This window comes from Tiliqua scincoides, chromosome 3 (genome assembly GCF_035046505.1).
Source record: "Tiliqua scincoides isolate rTilSci1 chromosome 3, rTilSci1.hap2, whole genome shotgun sequence".
Taxonomy (NCBI): domain Eukaryota; kingdom Metazoa; phylum Chordata; class Lepidosauria; order Squamata; family Scincidae; genus Tiliqua; species Tiliqua scincoides.
The window spans coordinates 77,578,395-77,599,379 of record NC_089823.1 but is presented as its reverse complement, the minus strand read 5'-3'; the positions used below and the strand labels follow the sequence as shown (position 1 = coordinate 77,599,379).

Here is a 20,985-nt window from a genome sequence, read left to right as displayed (position 1 = left end):
CCAACAACTCAGCCAACTGGTTCTGAAGAATTTAGCAGCTATGTGTGGCAGGACCACATGATCCACCTACTCTGCCCAACACTAGAGTCTGTCTTGCCTCTGGGACCAGCAGACTACACACATGTAAAAGACTTACTTTGACAGGGTCTATATATGATAAACTGAATCAAGCTCCACTCAGATTACATGATCCACATACCACTTAAAAATCAACTGTGTTATTTAGGCCGATGCATTTTAGGTTTTTAGTACAGGCCCAGATTGACCATCTGCAGATTTGGGGCCTGCGGTTTTATCTAACTGCGGTTTCTGAACTTGCGGGTTCAGCTAGACAGATCCTCTGAATGCAATAGGAACTGTGCTCCAGTCATGTCTGCAGGGCATTCTGATGGCTGGGAAAGCCTCTGAAAGTCCAAAAACAGCAACTTGCGGTCAAAAACCAGAAGTTGTGATTTTTGGCCTTCTGGAGGGCTTACAAGGCCTTCTGAGCACAGCTCTGGTTGAGTTTGGAAGATTACAGGGTGCTTGATCCGTGGATTTCATTGTCCCATTATCATTATTGTATTTCAGGAATTGGGCTGTCTCATTTATGTTACAGTACATACTTATTGTATATTGTATTGGCAACCTTCAGTCTTGAAAGACTATGGTATCGCGCTCTGAAAGGTGGTTCTGGCACAGCGTCTAGTGTGGCTGAAAAGGCCAATCCGGGAGTGACAATCCCTTCCACACTGGGAGCAAGTGCAGTCTGTCCCTGGTCTGTCTCCCTGGCTATGGGCCTTCCTTCTTTGCCTCTTAGCCTCAGACTGTTGGCAAAGTGTCTCTTCAAACTGGGAAAGGCCATGCTGCACAGCCTGCCTCCAAGCGGGCCGCTCAGAGGCCAGGGTTTCCCACTTGTTGAGGTCCATCCCTAAGGCCTTCAGATCCCTCTTACAGATGTCCTTGTATCGCAGCTGTGGTCTACCTGTAGGGCGCTTTCCTTGCACAAGTTCTCCATAGAGGAGATCCTTTGGGATCCGCCCATCATCCATTCTCACAACATGACCGAGCCAACGCAGGCGTCTCTGTTTCAGCAGTGAATACATGCTAGGGATTCCAGCACGTTCCAGGACTGTGTTGTTTGGAACTTTGTCCTGCCAGGTGATGCCGAGGATGCGTCGGAGGCAGCGCATGTGGAAAGCGCTCAGTTTCCTCTCCTGTTGTGAGCGAAGAGTCCATGACTCGCTGCAGTACAGAAGTGTACTCAGGACGCAAGCTCTGTAGACCTGAATCTTGGTATATTCCGTCAGCTTCTTGTTGGACCAGAATACTTATGCTAGGTTTAATAACATAAATGAAGAGAGTATTTTATTTATTTTCATATTTTTAAACGGTAGCAAGGGGATAGCCCAGTGGCTGTTTGCTGGTTCTCTTTTTCAGACTGTGAGTCTTCCAAGAAGAGGAACCATCCTTCCATTCATTTTGTATATCAAGCACGTTGTGAACGTCTGACAAAAAGTGGAATATCAATATTTTTAATTGACAGCTTAATGTAATCTCTTGTGTATGCGAGTTCAATATAGATTTTGAACACTGCTGTAAATTTACAACTGCCACTCAAACACTCAGTACTTTCAAACATTCAGCCATTCTTCACATGAGTGAAGAAATAAAAAGAGTATGTCAGAAGACTTTATAAAAATCAAGCAATACCTGAAACATAAGAAATCTCAAGTGCTGTAGGTAACCCCAAACACAAACATACACATGAAAACAAGTCTGGATTTATTGAGTGGTTCTGTATTCTTTAGGTCAGTGGTTCTCAAACTTTTTAGAGGCCCTACAAGCTGTTACCTGATTTATAAATGCCAAGGAGTATGTGGCTATAATGGTTTTTGGGCAGCAGTGTTCCCTGCCAAGTAGCAGCTTGTTAGACCCTTGATGCACATAGCCTAATCTGCCCTGTCAGTTTTGTGAACCACCCAAAATTGGTTCACAACACACTGGTGGGTTCCAGACCCACAGTTTGACAACTGTTGTTTAGATGCTTAGTTCCGATATCACCCTCTCCATCCATCCATTAAAAAATAAGTACAGTCACCCCTGGTCATGAGGGTTACATTTCAGAATCAGTGTGTAAAGTTACAATCACATAAATTCAAAATTATCTTGAAAACCCCCTATGTTGGAAAAATAGGTACTCTCTCTTGAAAAAGTACAAGATGTAAAAGGAAACTAAGAGGGCCTGAAGGAACAGCAGCTTCATTCTCCGATCTCAGGCACATTGTAAGCAGAATAGCAGGCAGAACAGTATGCACTTTTTAAACTGATGTTTTAAATGTTTGTTTAAAGTCTCTGATGTTTTGCTTTGCCAAGCATGTGTAGTTGAATTTGCACAAGTCAACTGTGCCTAAGACAAGGGGCAACACACTGTACCGTTTATCAGTAGAAAAATTTGATAGGCAGTTCAGGATAGTATTTAGTACTTCAAAATACTGGAAGAGAACTCATATTTTAAACAGCGACATTCTTTCCTCTGCTTCCAACAGTTTTTTTTCCCCCTCTTAGGTACTTTTACTGTTGGAGATATTTGAGTATAGACTTTCAAATTACAGGTTACAAAATATAATACCAAGTACAGTACTAATTTAAGTGCAAGAGAAGTCAGTAAAACTATGCAGCATGGTAACTAAAATAAAAGAAATGACAGGTGCCTCTTTCATAAAGACTTATATCCAGATGTAGCAATAACTGTTTACCCAATTAACTTCAGAAAGGAGTAGTAAGAAAAGGTTAGTATAGCTTCACAGGTATGCATGCGCTTGTATCATATTTATTGTGCGCTGCAACAAAATTGATTAAAATTTTTATTTTAAAATGCATAAGGTTTAGTATGCCATTAATGTGGTATATTTGCTTTGTATTTCAAATCTTTCCTTCTCTTCTGCATGCACCTTACAGATGGCTTGGTACACTGAGAGTTCAATTCTGTGCATGTCAAGTCAGAATGAAGACTCATTAAATCAATGGGGCTTACTCCCAGCTAAGTGTGGATACGATTGCAGTCTTATTATATCTTTATTTAGTATTATGATGTCATAGTAGGAATCCACTACAATGATCAAAGAGTATACCCATCATTAGCTCCTAGAACTTGGCCTGACACTTCCCAACTATAAACAGTGGGCCACTGTTTGTGGGGATCAGCTCTATCAACCTTCCTTATGAGGAAAGGCTACGGCAGGGGTGCTCAATAGGTGGATCGCGATCTACCAGTAGATCGCGAGGCAAAATGAGTAGATCGCAGAGTGCCGACCCCCCCCTTCAGGTGCCTCTGGGAGGAAACGCCGGGAGTAAGGCCCATTGTACTCAATGGGGCTTACTCCCAGGTAAGTGTGGCTAGGATTGCAGCCTCACAGCCTAATCCTAGGCATGTCTACTCAGGAGTAAGTCCTGTTATACTCAGTGGGGCTCAAGGTACACCAACATACATTGTACACATAAATGTTATATGTTATGATGGCGCGAACATTGTAAAAAAAACTCTGGTAGATCTCCGGGCCTTGCTGAGTTTCAAAGTAGCTCTCGAGCCAAAAAAGTGTGAGCACCCCTGGGCTACGGCGTTTGGGCCTCTTCAGCCTAGAAAAGAGACGCCTGAGGGGGGACATGATTGAGACATACAAAATTATGCAGGGGATGGACAGAGTGGATAGGGAGATGCTCTTTACACTCTCACATAATACCAGAACCAGGGGACATCCACTAAAATTGAGTGTTGGGCGGGTTAGGACAGACAAAAGAAAATATTTCTTTACTCAGCGTGTGGTCGGTCTGTGGAACTCCTTGCCACAGGATGTGGTGCTGGCGTCTAGCCTAGACGCCTTTAAAAGGGGATTGGACAAGTTTCTGGAGGAAAAATCCATTATGGGGTACAAGCCATGATGTGTATGCGCAACCTCCTGATTTTAGAAATGGGTTATGTCAGAATGCCAGATGCAGGGGAGGGCACCAGGATGAGGTCTCTTGTTATCTGGTGTGCTCCCTGGGGCATTTGGTGGGCCGCTGTGAGATACAGGAAGCTGGACTAGATGGGCCTATGGCCTGATCCAGTGGGGCTGTTCTTATGTTCTTATGAAAGGGCCAGGGTGTATCTGCAGAGGCCCTAAAGGAGAGGTTAGTCTGAAATCAGGCCTTGTGCTTCATAAGGATACAGACCTAGTTATCCCAAATTTCAAGAGATTTTGGGCAAGAGGTAGAAATACAAACTATTTGAGACAGTGTAGCTACAGAGCTGGGGGTAAATACTGCAGATGCTGCAATGCACTGTATAAGCAGCCTATTCTACTTGTCATTGGAGCAATTCTGGACAGCAAAGGCAATGTGCAGGTGCTCCTGTGTACTTCTGTTAACTGGAGCCTGGAATGGGTCCAACAGTGAGTGGGAGGGGCTTCTTACATAGTGCACTGCTGCAGTACTTACTGTGCCTCCCCCTGTAGCTACACCACTGACTATGTCCGTCCAAAAATTTCTAATTTACTTTATTTACCAGAGCATGTTCCAGCATGTTACCACCAAGACTGCCATAAATTCATAGTTGCAGGGTTTATGCAGATACCAAGGGAATGGCATGTCACTCATGGAGCCGGAGCACTTGATGAGAGAGCTGCTGTTTTTGGTATGGGGTAACATGTAAGTGGTTGTGGTCTGTCTAACAAAGAATTCAATTCACGCCATTCTTTCTTCCCAACAAGGGGAACAGATGAGTTTGGGAAGGTAAGGATTAGAAGAGTTGAATCAAAGACATGGACAATTATCCATGTCTATCCACAGGGGCATCTTCACAGGATGGGTTACTGACTCATCTCCACTGGTCTTGTTGGTTCTGCGAGCCATGTCCTTTTAATAAAGTTGTGGCCTGTTTATTTCCAGTGTTTTGTGGCTGGTTTACTTCTTGCCAACACAAAATCTAGTTAGTCTCTACAATGTGCCAGTCATGAGTGCATTATTGTTTTCAGACTTGCGTGACCTACATTAAATGAAGTAATAGTCACTGGAGAGAGCCATCAGGCCTGCGGAGATTATCTGAAATTGCTGTTTATGTTGATTTCTTCCCTGTAGCCAGCTAGTCATGTGCATTTACCACAACATGCAGGATATGTCATCATGTGCATGGCAGGAATTGCACAGGACTGGCTTGGCAACTGGGATTGAGTTGACATGCACAGCTTGAGGCCACCACAAGTAATCCAGCCCTCAGACTATAACTTCATTTAGTGGAAGTTAAATGCAAATAAGATACTGTCAAAACACAGAGAATCAAACATGAGCATGAACATCAAGTGTTGAAAAAGCATTTCTGACTCTTGAAGTAAAAAAAAAATAGCTCTTTTTCTAGCATAACATGACTTCTTGGAACAAACTTTTGACAGATGGCCCCAAACATGTCCAAATTGCAAGCCAGCCTATACTGAGAATTCATCAAATCACCATTTCCAGTTGTCAATGCTGGTTGTCAAGGTGAAGAGGTGCTGAATTCTTTCCAAAGCAGAAGATGTAAGCAACTATCTGGTTTGAAAAAATAGTGGAAGTCTATTCTCAGGTATTCACACAGTTCTAATGAATGCAAAGTACATGTGATTATGGTGCTTCAGTTCTCATTGGTATGTACAGTTGATGGACCACAATGCAGCCAGCATGAGCAACCAAATCTACACCACTGACTTCAGCTTTAAGCATGAAACAAGTCAGTATTTCCCATGGTCACAGTTTTATGTACTGGAGCACCAAACTGGGCACAAATAAGACATGACGTGTAGCGTTACCATAGGATTGATTCACAAATGCCAATTTTCACATGGGTTTTTGCGCATTTGGTCTGGGCCTTCATGTTGTGAAAGTTACTTGCAAGATTACACGTCATACACTTCAGTGATAGGGCAAACTCAGAGAGAGAGGGAGAGGGAGAGAGAGAGAGAGAGAAAGTTGTAGAAAATATTTGATGCTTTGAAAAATTCTGATGTGAGTTAAATTGATACCCTTTTTCTAGTTTATTCATATTGCTAATGCTGAAAAGATGTAATGGAAGTAATAATGCTTTGTTTATTCACAGGTCCTGCTCCATTCATTCCATCCTGATCTACACATGCAGAAGAACACAGTGGTAATGAAGTGGAATACTGACATAGTAAATACTAAATACTGAATACTGACATAGTAAAATGAAATGCATCAGTTCAGTCTGGAGGTGGTGAACACAGTTTTTGAAAGCTACTCAGTATAAAAGCAAGACAAACAAAACAGCCTACTTCTCCTATCAAACAGGAAGCTAGCATGTCAGAGGAGAAAAATTATGCACAAGCGCTTTGCCTGTTGTGCAGGTTTTCTGCATGCAGTGAGGGTTTTTTTAACACAAGGACCGTATACCATGTGGGGAGGGGGTAAGAGAAAGACAGAAGTAATAAACCACAGGCAAGCTGAAGTGATAGCCTATTCTATTCCGATACCACATTTGGCAATATCTCTAAGCATTTCAGACATTAGGAATTATTAAAATAACACCAACTGGCCTGGTGCAGGGGGGACCCTAAAGAAGGTTCAAGGTCAACAGAAACAAATGCTTTTTGGAAAGAGAGTTCATTTACATTTACACTCAGATTTTAACTAGAAGGTACAACACTAACTACAGAGCGGAAAAGAAGAATGGAAAGGGGAGCCTCCAGGCTTATAAAGTAGCTACCTGTAAGATAAGTGATTGATGACTCACAGAAGTAAGCCAGTACAATCTAAACCTTATCCTTTATGAATTACACAGGGGAGTTGTAGGCCAGAACTCTGCCCTGCTCCACACTGTATGCATGAATGGTAGATGCGACTTTGATCATAACACTCTTGTTCTGCTTCTGTCTGTACAGCTATAAAAAAAAAGTTAGGCAACTGTCAGAGACCGCTGTGTGATGTGTTATTTGCAAAATACAGTAAGTTAAAAAAAATATTGCTGGTATAGTATGATGCAGTTGCTAGCACACTAACATTTCAACAAAAGTTGCCATCCTTCTTAAAACAACATCACAGGTATCTGTGCCTTACATTGCAGAAAGAGTAAAATTCAACATAAAGAACCTTTGATTAATTTTCAATATCATTTGTAACTGTCTTTTTAGTGTTTGCTTCCTTATCTTTCAGCAGTGGGGAATGTAATGCATCAGACTCCTTGATTTCTTTTTCTAAATTTTATATTCTTGTTCATCAGTGATCTTCACATGATTTGTTCTGTTTGTTTTGGTTGCATCTGCTTAGCCTAAAAGAAATTTTATATAAATTGAATTTTTATATAAACTCAATAAAACTGAGTTTTTATTCTAAAAAATAAATTTAGTCTAAAACTAAATTTTTTTTTATATAAACTCAATAAAACTGAATTGAAGAATATTAAATGTCTTAACATATACAATAACCAAGGGATTAACAACCTACACATGTCAAGATTCTTATCTGCATCATTTTGGAAGGCGACAGACCTACTTTTCCCAGTACTAGAGAATTAATTGGGTGATTTTTACCTGTGTGAAATATCTACTACTTTTGTGTTGGGGAGACCTGGAGAACATGGGAAGCCCTCTGGTACATATGGCACAAGGTACGGGAGAGGGGAGAAGGCTGCAATGGGAAGGAGGAATTGGCTAAAAACATTCCCTTCTTGTGTGAATGACAGGACCCAAGTCTCTAAATTGCACAGTTAAGTAAGTATAGTTGTAATTCTATGATTGCAACATTTGATTGTGAAACATTTTGTCAAGGACACCTCAGACATAGTGCTGTTGAATGCAGTTCAACTGTGAGATTTTAAGCAATGCACTTCCAATGGAATAACTGCATGTTTAGATGCAAAACCCACATAGATTTCCTTAGCTGTGAGAAATCCATGAGTACAGGGGTGCCCCAGTATCGGTGGAGGTTCCGTTTCGGAACCCCCCTTGGTTAAGTGAAACTGGAGATGCCCCTCCACCCACCAGAGGTGAGGGGAGGCCAGGGGAAGCCCCTGAGCGTCCTGTCATTCGCACAAGGAAGGGATGGTTTTTGCCAATTCCTCCTTCCCATTCCAGTTTCCCCCCCAATACTGTGTGCCACACGTACCAGAAGGCTTCACCTGTTTTCCAGGTCTCTCCAATCCAAAAGTTTGCACATAGGCACACACACAAAAAATACTCTTCTGGAGGGCTTCCCTTGCAAGGCATTGAAAATGTCATTTTCCCCACCTCTCTGTTGCAAAATTGCTCCATTTTCAGGGCTGCATTACAGGACAGTCTTCTGTGCTCCTGAAAGTCACTTCCAGATCACACAACTGCCTCCCTTGACCCTGGCTCACTCCAAAATGGATTGTACAATGCATTCTGGGAGAGCCAGGGCCAAAGGAAGGGTTGCACAACCTGGAAATGGCTTCTGAGAGCACAGAAGACTGCCCCACAGCCCTGAAAACGGAGTGATTTTGTAGTGTAAAGTTGGGGAAACTGTGGGGAAACTAATTTTCTGACTTATTTTGACAATTTTAAGCATTTTTAAAAGAGAATCCTGGTATCTACAGTATCCCAGTTCTTCTGGCTGACACAGGAAGACTGAAGTATTTCATTCATCACTAGTGATGTCTAATTGGAATCTGACACACCCACACAACCACATTTCGCACACCTGCTGGCACGACAACTTCCTTCTCCTATCAACAGCACATTGTTAGCTGTTAGCTGTTAGCACATTATTTTGGAAAATGGTAAAACAAGTGCCTTCTTAAGGAAAAAACTTCTGAATATCTTGCAAGACTGTATGTATTGGCAACCTTCAGTCTCGAAAGACTATGGTATCGCGCTCTGAAAAGTGGTTCTGGCACAGCGTCTAGTGTGGCTGAAAAGGCCAATCCAGGAGTGACAATCCCTTCCACACCGGGAGCAAGTGCAGTCTGTCCCTGGTCTGTCTCCCTGGCTATGGGCCTTCCTTCTTTGCCTCTTTGCCTCAGACTGCTGGCAAAGTGTCTCTTCAAACTGGGAAAGGCCATGCTGCACAGCCTGCCTCCAAGCGGACCGCTCAGAGGCCAGGGTTTCCCACCTGTTGAGGTCCACTCCTAAGGCCTTCAGATCCCTCTTGCAGATGTCCTTGTATCGCAGCTGTGGTCTACCTGTAGGGCGCTTTCCTTGCACGAGTTCACCATAGAGGAGATCCTTTGGGATCCGGCCATCATCCATTCTCACAACATGACCGAGCCAACGCAGGCGTCTCTGTTTCAGCAGTGCATACATGCAAGACTACATATAACAATTTGAACTAAATGCTAAATGTGAAATCAATTACATAGCTATCTATGGAGTACCAGTAAAGTAATCATCTAACTCTCTTGTTATGTGTGCTGTACTTCTCTATACATACTGGAGAGGACACTGTTCCAGAGCCACCATTCAGAGCGCGATACCATAGTCTTCCGAGACTAAAGGATGCCAACATGTACTTCTCTATATTCTCAAGCATGGCCAATCTCTTTCTCTTTCCCATATCATTTGGCTGGACAAATAACTTCTTGACTGCTCGACCTCTTGCATTCCTGAGTGTCTATAAATGCATTTCTATAGCCTCTGTTCTTAAATGTTACTGTAACTGATATTATAACCAGGATGTCAACAGGGAACCAGATATTGCATGTAGCATGACTCAAATATCTCAGATCTAATAAAAAGAAAAAAAGGCATGTGGAGTTTACAAAACAACAACACAGAAGCGTTTCATTTGGTTTTGCCCACAGTTCTGCATTTGTTGAGGGAATGGCAATCTAGAGTAGGTCATTTATCTATTCTTTGATCAGGAAAGATCAACCATGTTTTGTCTGGGTTGAAAGAACTACCGTATTTTTCGCTCCATAAGACGCACTTTTTCCGCCCCAAAAAGTGGGGGGAAAAGTGTGTGCGTCTTATGGAGCGAATATTTAAAAAAAAAAAATCCGCCCTGGCCCCGCCCCCTGCCCGCTCGCTCTGCTCTGCTTCCCCGGGCAGTCAGAGGCTGAGCTGGCTGGGGGGCTCCTGCCTTCCCTCAGTGCCGGCGCGGACTGTGGCAGCGCTGGAGGGTGCCCAAGCCCACGTGTCTACTCAGAAGTAAGTCTCAGAATCAGTGGGGCTCACTCCCAGGAAAGCGTGGGTGGGGTGGCAGTCTCGCTGCCCAATCCTGTGCATGCCTACTCTGAAGTAAGTCCCATTAGAGTCAGGGGGGCTTATTCCCAGGAAAGCCTCACTCTCTCCCCCCCCAAGCCTGGAGCATCACAGCCTCTCTTTCCCCTCCCCCCAAAGCCTGGAGCATCACAGCCTCTCTTTCCCCCCACCCCAAGCCTGGAACATCACATCCTCTCTCCCCCCAAGCCTGGAGCATCACAGCTTCTCTCTTCTGCTTGCCAAACCTGGAGCATCACAGCCTCTCTCTCCCCCCCCAAAGCCTGGAGCATCACAGCTTCTCTCTCTCCCCCCCCAAGCCTGGAGCATCACAGCTTCTCTCTTCCCCCCCCAAGCCTGGAGCATCACAGCCTCTCTCCCCCCCCAAGCCTGGAGCATCACAGCTTCTCTCTTCCCCCCCCAAGCCTGGAGCATCACAGCTTCTCTCTTCCCCCCCAAGCCTGGAGCATCACAGACTCTTGCTCCCCCCCAAGCCTGGAGCATCACAGCTTCTCTCTTCCCCCCCCAAGCCTGGAGCATCACAGCCTCTCTTTCCCCCCACCCCAAGCCTGGAGCATCACAACTTCTCTGCAACACAAACACTTTCCCCCCTCTCTCACACACACAGGCTGCCCCCTTCTCTTACACACACAGATGCTCTGCCCCCCCACACACAATCACACAGCAGGGGAGGGGCGCTTTCACTCACCTCATCCAGCATCTGAGTGTAAGCCCCCCACCCCCATCACAAAGAAAAAACTGTCTCCTTGGTCAGAATGCCAGTGTTTGCTTATTGCACAAGCCCCAGGTATCACCATAAATCCAGAGGTTTGTTGTGTCTTGATAATTCAAGTTGTGGTTGGACTTTCCACTTGTTCATTTGTATTGGAATCATGGAAGAACTGTCGAGGAGGTAGATGTGGTGTCAGCAGTGGCCCCTTTAAGGGTAAGGCCTGGGCATCCAGCAGAGTGTGCTGCACAGCTGCAGCCACTGGAAGGCAATAGGGCCCTCAGGGATATAAGGAGTACCTGAGGCAAAAAGGGTTTGTGGGTTTTGAAGGAGTGCAGGTTGGAGGTAGGAGAGGAGACTGACTGGGTTTATTGAATTTGGAATCTGACTGTGGATTGTGACTGGACTTGGATACCCTGATGGATTTGACTGACCCTGGACTGTAATTTGGCTTATTGGTTCTGGACTCTGATTTGGCAACTCTGATTGATGGGACTGATTTACTTGGCATCTGTGGACTGGAACTGGACTCACTTTTGCTTGCTGCACTGGTGAGTTGCACAAGGGGGACTGATCAGCCTTAAGCGGGCACAAGGCCCAGTGGATTGGGATTTGGCAGAACATCATTGTAGCAGAAAGATAATGTGATCCCCTATTTGTGTGCACCTGCTTTTGTGAGCTTCATAAATTCTGACTCTAGCGATGATGAGTTCTTGGGGTTTCCAGAAAACTAGAGTACTCAAACCTTTAAGTCTCTCCATTTGTTAATGACAGTGATAATGGTTCTTAATGCCACTGTTGACTGCTGTTCACTTTACATGGTTCAAATGTTATTCTGTTATAGTTTATTAAATATTTTATTAAATATTTTATTACAGTGTTTAGTTCAGAATATTTTTTTCCTGTTTTCCTCCTCTAAAAACTAGGTGCGTCTTATGGTCAGGTGTGTCTTATGGAGCGAAAAATACGGTAAGTCTTGTGGAAGCTTAAAGATTAACTAATTTATTTCAGTACAAGCTTTCATGGACTACAGCCCATCAGATGCACAATATTTGGACTGAATTTTGGTTCTCAATCAGTCCCACCAAATCTAGGCAATAATTCAGGGATGCCACTGTCTCAACATAATTTGAAGAAAAGGACAGAAAATGAAGATTAGCAGCACAGTGAGCATATACAACCCCAAATTCCATAACAATCTCCAGCAGCAACTTCATGTAAACAAAAAGCAAAGAGGACAACATAGTACCCTGTGTAAGCCCTCCACAGGGTAGCTAATGAGTCAAAAGTTCATGATGAAGAATCTTTGGCTTGAAATTGGAACATGTAGGAAGAATTCGAGGGCATAATTTCCAGAGCATTCCATTGGAAAATCGTGATGACTGGCAGGAGTAAGCCACTATTGCTGCCTCTGGTACAATATTTTGAAAGGAAAAAAAGGAGAAAGAAAGGTTAGCCACTGCTACCACCAATCAGTGAGAAGCGTCTTCCAAAGCTTGTGCAGAATCTCTCAGGGTCCCCTGAAAACTGCTGAGATGGCTCCCACTGTCAGTGGGATGGGAAAAAATAATTTCTGATTAGTCTTAAGTCCTATGGTCTAGAACTCGAGTCTATCAGCACCACCTTCTGAACTCTACCAGAGGTAGGAACCTTGGATGACTCAGTAACCAGGTTATAAACACTTTAAATAAAAATTAGAAAACAGATAAATAGCATGACCACCAAGCTGCACTCCCATTTCCAACTCTGAGAGGTACTCCAAAAATATGCCATCGAGTCAATGGCATTTATGAAAAGATGTCAAGGAGGTTCAGGAGCAACAACAAGTACACCTCCTGCAATCATATATAATTTGTTCATGACTGGTAAAGATAATCTACCAGCATGGACAAGACAACTTATGTTCCAAAGTCATGTTTGAAACCAGACAGAAATAGGTGAAGGGCTGGACCACCCATGAAGTGAGGTGGAACAATGGCTTTTAGTGGTGGATGAGCACAAGCAGTACCAATAAGACACTTCCACAACCACCTCACCTTGCTCCCATTTGTTCCCACGTATCTCCTTCATCTTTGCTTTGTCAGTCCATTTTGAAACAGAGCAGCAGAAGGGGAATAGGACAAGAAAGCTGGGCAAAGCACCGTTCCACTTTCCAAAAGGAAAGGTGAAGATGACAGTACTTGAACTCTCAATATAGACAATGATTCACTGAGGCTTGTACCTTAACTGTGAAATGCAGAAGGACTATACCACCAAGCATAAAACGGAGATAAATTCCAGCAAAATATCAAAACAATACATCTAGAATTCAATCAATTATTGTTACAGACAGATTAAGAAGTTTCTAATTCAACAACAGCTATAATCAAGGTCAGCACATCCATGTAGACAACTGACAGCCCAATCCTATCCACACTTTCCTGGGAGTAAGCACCATTGACTCTAATGGGACTTACTTCTGAGTAGACATGCATAGGATTGGGCTCTGAAGCAGTTGCCTCAGGCAGCAGATAAGCAGATGGAGATGGGGACTGCCTACCAGTGAGTCTCTACTTCTCCTCCTCTTCCTTCCTGTATTGGAAAAGGAAGAGGGAAACAGAAAGGAGAGGAAGAGACAGAGAGGAAGAGGAGGCTATGTGGAGAATGCTGAGTTAGAATATTAGAGAGTGTGAGGAACAGAGGCTGGTATATCATCAGGGGAAGTGGGGCAGCATTTGACATGCTGCCTCAGATGTCAGGAGATCTTGAGCCAGCCCTGTCTATTACATATATTCAGCATATTACCAATACATTTATCTATTGCAGGTTAGCATTCTGTGGCAATCCTCAGACCAGTAACAATATTTTCAAAATATTTAATGCACTAACAGAAATTCTAAGCCTATTTACTTCAAAGTAAATGATATAAAAATTAAGGCACATTCATTCCATTTTACAGAGTTTAGAATGTGGCTGCAAGTCTAACCAGTCCTGCTGAAGTCAGCAGCACACACATTTGTCTTCAGTACTGCTTTAAAGAGTACAAGTTTTCATTCAAACATATACACAGTCTCTTTTTGGTTACTACTTCAACTATTCCCCCTTCTCAAATTTCTGTTTTCTCCCGCCCCCAGGGGTGGGATGGGTTTTTTTGTTCTCACCAGTATAGTTTCCTCTTCTCATCACTCCCTGCCCTTAAGGTTTTTTGTTCTTTTTTATAAATCAACATCTGCATAAAATTGTAACATTGATGAGCAGTGAAAAAGGAAACAGACAACCCACACATTTTTCCAGACCCATCCAAGTGTCAATTTCTTCCATGGGTTAAGAAAATGAACAGAAACTGACAGGAATGTGTAAGCTGTTCTGAAATGTGGAATACAAACTGCAGATGTCTAAGATGGTGTGATCTTAATATTTCTCTGCAGCATGCCCCGTCTATGGGGAGAGTGACAAGGGAACAGTTGATCTTGTGTACAAGGACTGGGAACTTTGCTGAGCAGACAAACTGATGCAATTAGCTCAAACACCATAACTGCAGCAAGAAGAAGCCTGTACAAATGGCTACATGTTACTAACTTGAGCAGGTCCAGTCAAAGGTTTCCCTGGAAGTTGTCAGTACTATCTCATCCTTTGAACTGTGATAAGAACGAAGTACGAAGGTGTTTCTGAACACAATCCTGCAGGAATGTTTACGTAGGTCTATGCTATCTGATACACGCTTACCTAGAAGTAAGCCCCACTGTACTCAGTGAGATTTACTTCTGAGTAGACATGCATAGGATTGTGCTGTTAGTGCTTTTGCCATCTCCCTTTCATTTCAGATGTGATTCTGTTGCATATTTCTTCATTTCAATTCAGCTTGTAAAGGAAAGGGTTCCAGGGTGAATTGTACCATTACCTTGATTATCAAATGTTTAGTTTTAACAAATTAATACTGACTGCATATTAAATTTCTTTTCATGCAGTTAAAAAAAATGTTCACAATAACTCCAGGCATTCAACATGTCGCAAAATTATTGCGACTGCTCTTTCTTCTATCTGCTTCTTGCTCTCTTTTGTTCCCTTCCAAACAGGAAAAGGAATGACACATGGCACACTTTAAGTTGAAAAGTCTACTCAGGGAGCTATGTAGCTTCATTCTGTGTTTCACACAAAAGTCACAGACATCTAATTAATTTCTTACAGACACATGTATGCGTGTGCACGTGCGCACACACACACAGATATTCATAGGTACAAAAACAGATTCAGGAATTGGCAAATACAAAATTTATCTCATTTCATTGTGCTGTACAATTGCACAAACTTGTATAACTGTCTAGCAATCTTCTTATAGAAGAGAACAAGAGCTTCAGTATAACTAAGCTATTTTGAAATTAGTCGTCCTCTCCTTTCATTTAAAAAATCAGGGAAACACATGAAACAAGAGGGTGTTCTTGCTAAATAGATGGCATAAGATTACCATCAGCTTGTTTTTTTTTAAAAAACCGTACTCAAGCAAGGGTATCACAAAAGTCTGTGTACATTTACTGATCCAAGGGGAGAAAAGAGGCAGCTAAAGTGCTCCAGGACAAGTCCCGCCTTTTCAAAAAATCTCTTATTTTAATATGTTACATTACTTTACAAACACAGCTGGAGCTGCTTTCTGCTTTAAGACTTCAGTGAAAAGTCTCTCACTTTTAACACATCATTTTTATGCTATGATACAATCAGCCAAAGGCTCTTGTTGCCAAACATCTGTGTTCTACGTTACACAAGTTACAACACAGTTGCAGATATAAGCAAAAAATAAAGTGTTTTTTAAAGAGAGACGTACCTCTTCTCCCATTGTGAAGTAACGCTGTCTTTCTAGACACTACACTGAGTTTTCAAGAGCAGTACTGGGAGTCCTCCCACTTCCTTGTAAGTGCTGAGCTCACTAAGTCTGGGAGACCAAACCTAAAACTGAGTCACACTTAAGGCCAATGTGAGCTATGAGGAAACAAAGCTTGCATTTGTTTATTTCACAGGAAACCTGGAACTTCTCACAGTTTGGGAAAGAGAGAAAACCACTACCCTGATGTAGGCCAGAGGAAAAACACACAGGACTTCTTCTGACTTACCACATGAAGAGAGGTAGAAAAGACAACATGAATACAGGAGGGCACAGTCTTTCTGTATCACCCAGAGAGAAAATCATTTTAAAATAAAATTATTCAAAATAAATCCAGAGCATAACTTCTTGCTTAAATTTAAAGAGGAAAAAAAAGCAATCTGTTTCTTCCTTAAGATGTCCCTCTCCCTTTGTACTGTGGAAAATGTTTACTTCAATGCAGGGTGACTCAGAAGAACCAGGCATGTGGTTTATAAGTAATTAAGTGCCCAATCCTATCCAGTTTTCCAGTGCCGGTGCAGCTGTGCCAACGGGGCATGCACTGCATCTTGTGGTGGAGCAGCAGTCACAGAGGCCCCCTTAAAGTATGGGAACATTTGTTCCCTTACCTTGGGGCTGCATTACGGCTGCACTAGTGCTGGAAAATTGGATAGGATTGGCCCCTCAGTTGGTTAATATTGCATGCCAAAGAATAAATGTAGATTCTGTATAGCTCCTGAGTAGGTGCTTATAAATAAGTATAGATGTGCATATAATACATTGAAATAAAATTTGTGAAGAACATCCTGATTAAAAATAAGAGGAATGTTAAAAAGGAAGGCAGTAACAATTTAATCAGTGCTAGCTAGGGTCAGTGTCAGGGACTGGCATCTTTGGGCAGCTACCAAGGACCCAGGACCCTCAGAAGGATCCATTGCTGATCCCTATGATCACCTCTGTGCCAACTGATCTTTGGGTGGTAGTAGTGGAGTGAATGGAGGCTCGCATAGGTAAGAGGGAGGGCAGAATCCCTAGTGTGGTCTGAAACTGACTCTGGTGCTACCAATCATATTTATGTTGAAGAAAAAAAGGGATACCAGAACGTTTAATAAACAGAAATAATGACAACTCTGGAGTGATTTGTCACACACACATGCTGGGTACCTCTCCAGCATAAAATGTTCAGCTCAAAACCATGCAGTTGAACAGGTTCAAGATTTGACGCACACTGGGCAAGCTACCACCCACACTGAGTCATCAAACCTAGTTTCCTGAAGTTAAGTTTCAATTCAAGTCACAGTTGGAATGCACTGTTTGGAAACACTGAACTACAATTCTTCAGTTTTCCAACAGCTTAACCTTGAAAACAACTTCACAGCACAATTTAAATATTAAGAATTCAAACACAGTCCACTTGGTAGAGAGCCAGCCTTGGAGTTGGCATGCCTCAGTTTTGTTCTATCCAGAAATCAATTTTATCCAAAGCACATAAGCAACCAAATGCATCTTCCCATTTGTACACTTGGTTAACTAGGCGGGGTGATGTGATGGCAAATAAGATAAAGTTACATAATGCTTACATCAAATTGTTGAGTTTTTAGCATTTCCTGTGATTTGCTTTTATTTCAAATCCACCTTTTTAATCTATTCAGAATTGGCACTTTGGGGATGGAACACTTGGTTTATTTGAGTACCTACATACTTATACTAAAAAAGAAAAAGCCAAGTTCAGTTTCCTTACTTGACAATGTATGAACAAAAAGTAGAACTCCCCACACACAGGGACTGCAGTACTGGACACTATATCCTAATTTGAACATATATCCAGTGGCTTAGGTAATACTAAAAACCTGGACTGGCTCATCCATGATGCCAGCTGACCAGCCAGCAAACCTGCCCCTCCCTTCCTTGGCTTACCCTCATGCAGCAACTTCATCCTGCATTCCAATTGTCTTCTTCTTGCTTGCAGAAAGTGAGCAAGCAAGAGGAGGACTGGGGTAGCAGAGGGTCACCTTTACTGCCAGCAACACAGCAGCAAGCAACTGCAATGGCAAAGCTGGAGAAAGATGCAGCAGGGGGCTGTTCTGATGGCTTCCTTCCCAGGAATGCCATCAAAACAAGATTGTGTTACCCTCTTCTTGCCCCCACCCCCCCACAACATGCTCTTCCCAATCTCTTCTGAAGAAGCATCCAGTTGGATGAGGAGGCGGACGAAGGCATACACAAAAATGAAAAGGGGGGATAAGAAAATTTGGGCATCGCTTTGGAAACTAGTGTGGGTCAGGTCTGTAAATGTACCTTACACATCCAATAAATCTACCATATCACAGCACAATTGTACTGCTATTTTTCATAGGAGTATTGCTTGTTCAAACTGATAGACAGCCCTTAACTAATTGGCTGTTATAGAGACAATTGCAAAGGGAGGAGGAGGAACAGTACTGGTTCTCTTTTAGATAAATAATAGAGACAAGTATTGTATAGAACCTGCCCATTATGAGTTGAGCTGATAACTGAGCAGAAGCAGCTACAGGTCCAACCTTGTTATACACAGATTTTTTTTATATACAGATTTGACTCAACACAAATGGCCACTGCAAATGAAAAAGAATGTGCTGATCCCTGGAGAAGGGAAAAAATCCATCCTTTAAAATCACAGTTTAAAAAACTGCTTTTTACTGTTGTTGAGAGATAATCATGAAAGTGATTACAGGTATAACTTAATTATCCATGGGGGGGGGAGGAATCCACAGATTTTCCTAGCTCAGTAGGATGAGAAGTACCCTTTAAATCAAAGGAAAACAGTTATTTATCAATAGCCTGGTTAATGTGAGAGAGGGCAGCTCACGATCCATCAATCATTCTCTCTCCAGGCTTCACTCCTCCCTTCCCCCTGAGCACTTAAAAGAAGGCTAAATGGCAGTGATTATCACCTTCTCCATTCTTTCCCCCTCACTGCAGCTCCTGGTGAAGGAAGGAATTGCTGCCTCCTAGTGAAGCCTAAGTGCCCGGAGAGAGACTGATTGCCTGGTGTTCATTTCAAAAGGTCAGCAAGGCTGTTTTTAAATCGCCTCGCAAAGGGACTTTGCTTTTTAAATTGATTTGCTTTTGTGCGGTTTTTTGCCAACCACATGAGTTCTGGGAACTGAACCCTCACGAATAATGAGACTCAACCTGTACAGTGTTCTCTTGCAAGAAATCAACCTCTTCTCCCAATTTCATAGTCTAAAAGAATTTCACAAAATGCAGTGGTTTAGAAAGATTGGTTTTGCCCAAAATGGTATAATTATTTCTTAGAAAAAGAAATTCTTGGAAGAGTTGTTTGTTTTCCAAAACTCACCATCATCTGAGAAACCATACCAGATTTATTTGTCTGGTTAGACTGTTATGCACAGAAAACAGACCTCCTATTGAGAGTCTGTGCAGTTTTCTAGTCAGAAGGAAGCATAAATCTTCAATTTAAGCTTTTACGCATCATCTTTCCTCTAATTTTTTCTGTACCAAAGACACGTACCTAATTTCAATGGTAATGCTAAATAAATTACATAAATTTTAGTATCTAGTGGGCCTTAAGTGCCTGTTTCAGGGGTAATGTGAACAAAATAATAAATGTGTTAATGAAACAGCAGCAAACATTGGAAAATAATTTGAAAAGCTAACATTGGTTCAGGTGTCATGCAGAGCCATGGTTTATTTTATGTGATTATAATTTATTTGCTCAAATCCATGTTCAGCTAACTTGTTTTCATGTGTATGAAATTCTATTCTTCTATATTCTCTCTATATTATTTTCAACAGTAGACCTAGCACAACCACAATATATGGTACAGCATTAGAAAAGAATGAGAATGTGGACATGACCTATCAATAAGAAATTGACCCCAAATCAATTTCCACTTGCCACTTTTGAGGCTAAGCTGGTTCAATTTTGGAAGCATGTGAATGAATCGACAAAAAGCCAGAGTTTGTACCAAAGAACGCTGCCTCAGACAGAACAGGAGCCTTGACCAAATCCTGAAAGTTTATGAGCACTGCACACCAAAGTCTTGCCTCAGCCCAATGAATTTGTGAGCCCAGCAGATTACACAGTATTCTTGGTCAGATATAACCAGGCAGGTTGCTACCATAGTTAATTCAATCAAGACCCTGGAAGCCTTTGGAAACTTGTTTCCAATGCCTTCCCCAAACAATTTCTTCCTAGACATTTCTACTGAATATGCCGGGATGGCCAACCTTTCAACTTTAGGGCTCTGACCTTTAACAATTGTGTAGAAGAGGGAATTTCATCAGGTGCAACTGTTTTATTGTAAGCCACCTTGTGTTCCCTTGAGCATGGTAGAAAGGTGGGGTAGAATTCTTTCAATAAGTAAATAAATAAACAAATAAAGTTGAATGGTTTATATAATAGTTGAAAGGATGCTAATGAGACCACTTTGAATGCCTTACCCTATGCCTTTATTATTTTGTTTTAACAAGTAACACAAGATTCAAGACTACTCTGGAGCTGGGGTGGCCATGCCTGGTTACCTCATGATGTAACCCAAAAACTTCCCCTTTGCCTTTCTGCTTTTACTTGCTCTGGCCCACCATAATTTGCCTCCTCATGCCTCAGTGCCCTATAAATACCCTTGACTTCCCCAGCCAAAGTGTTTCTGTCTCTTCTGAATTCCTCACAATTTGCCACCGACATTGTGCCTTCAATTATAAATCCCTCTGTACTGCTGAGATCACAAAAGGCTCTTTGAAGCTAAAAAAAGCAGTAGTCTATAAGAACACAAGAACCCTGCTGGATCAGGCCAAGGGCCCATCCTGTCCAGCTTTCTTACAGTGGCCCACCAGATGTCTCAGCACTCAAGACAACAAGATACCTGTATTCTGTTGCCACTCCTTTGCATTTGGCATTCAGAGACAGGCTACTCCAAAAACCCAGAGACTACATATGGTCATAATGGCAATGGCAAAACCCTTTGCCTTTTAACAGGTGAAATCACCAAAACTGCTCAGAGCCACAGAGTGATCTATGTTCTCACTCCAGAATGTTGCTATGTCTCCATTTTCCCATGTATCCACTTGGAGTGGTCTGGGTGCCTCTCGTCAGCTTTTGGTTGAGACTCCCCAGGAATTCAGTTTGGTGCCTGGAGTTTGTAAGTCTCCACTTGGAAGCCTTCTCCTAGAAGTCTACTCAGCACACTATGTTAGGCAAATGTTGGCCTCTGGCCCCCATTTTCCCTAATAGTTTTGAGATGTTATAAAACCTGCTT

At 42.4% G+C, this 20,985-nt stretch overlaps 1 protein-coding gene across 2 annotated transcripts in view; it reads right to left on the bottom strand.

Annotated features, from left to right (window-relative positions):
- SH3KBP1 (SH3 domain containing kinase binding protein 1) overlaps positions 1-20,985 on the bottom strand; it is a 190,308-nt gene that overhangs the window by 55,889 nt on the left and 113,434 nt on the right. The window lies entirely within an intron of this gene.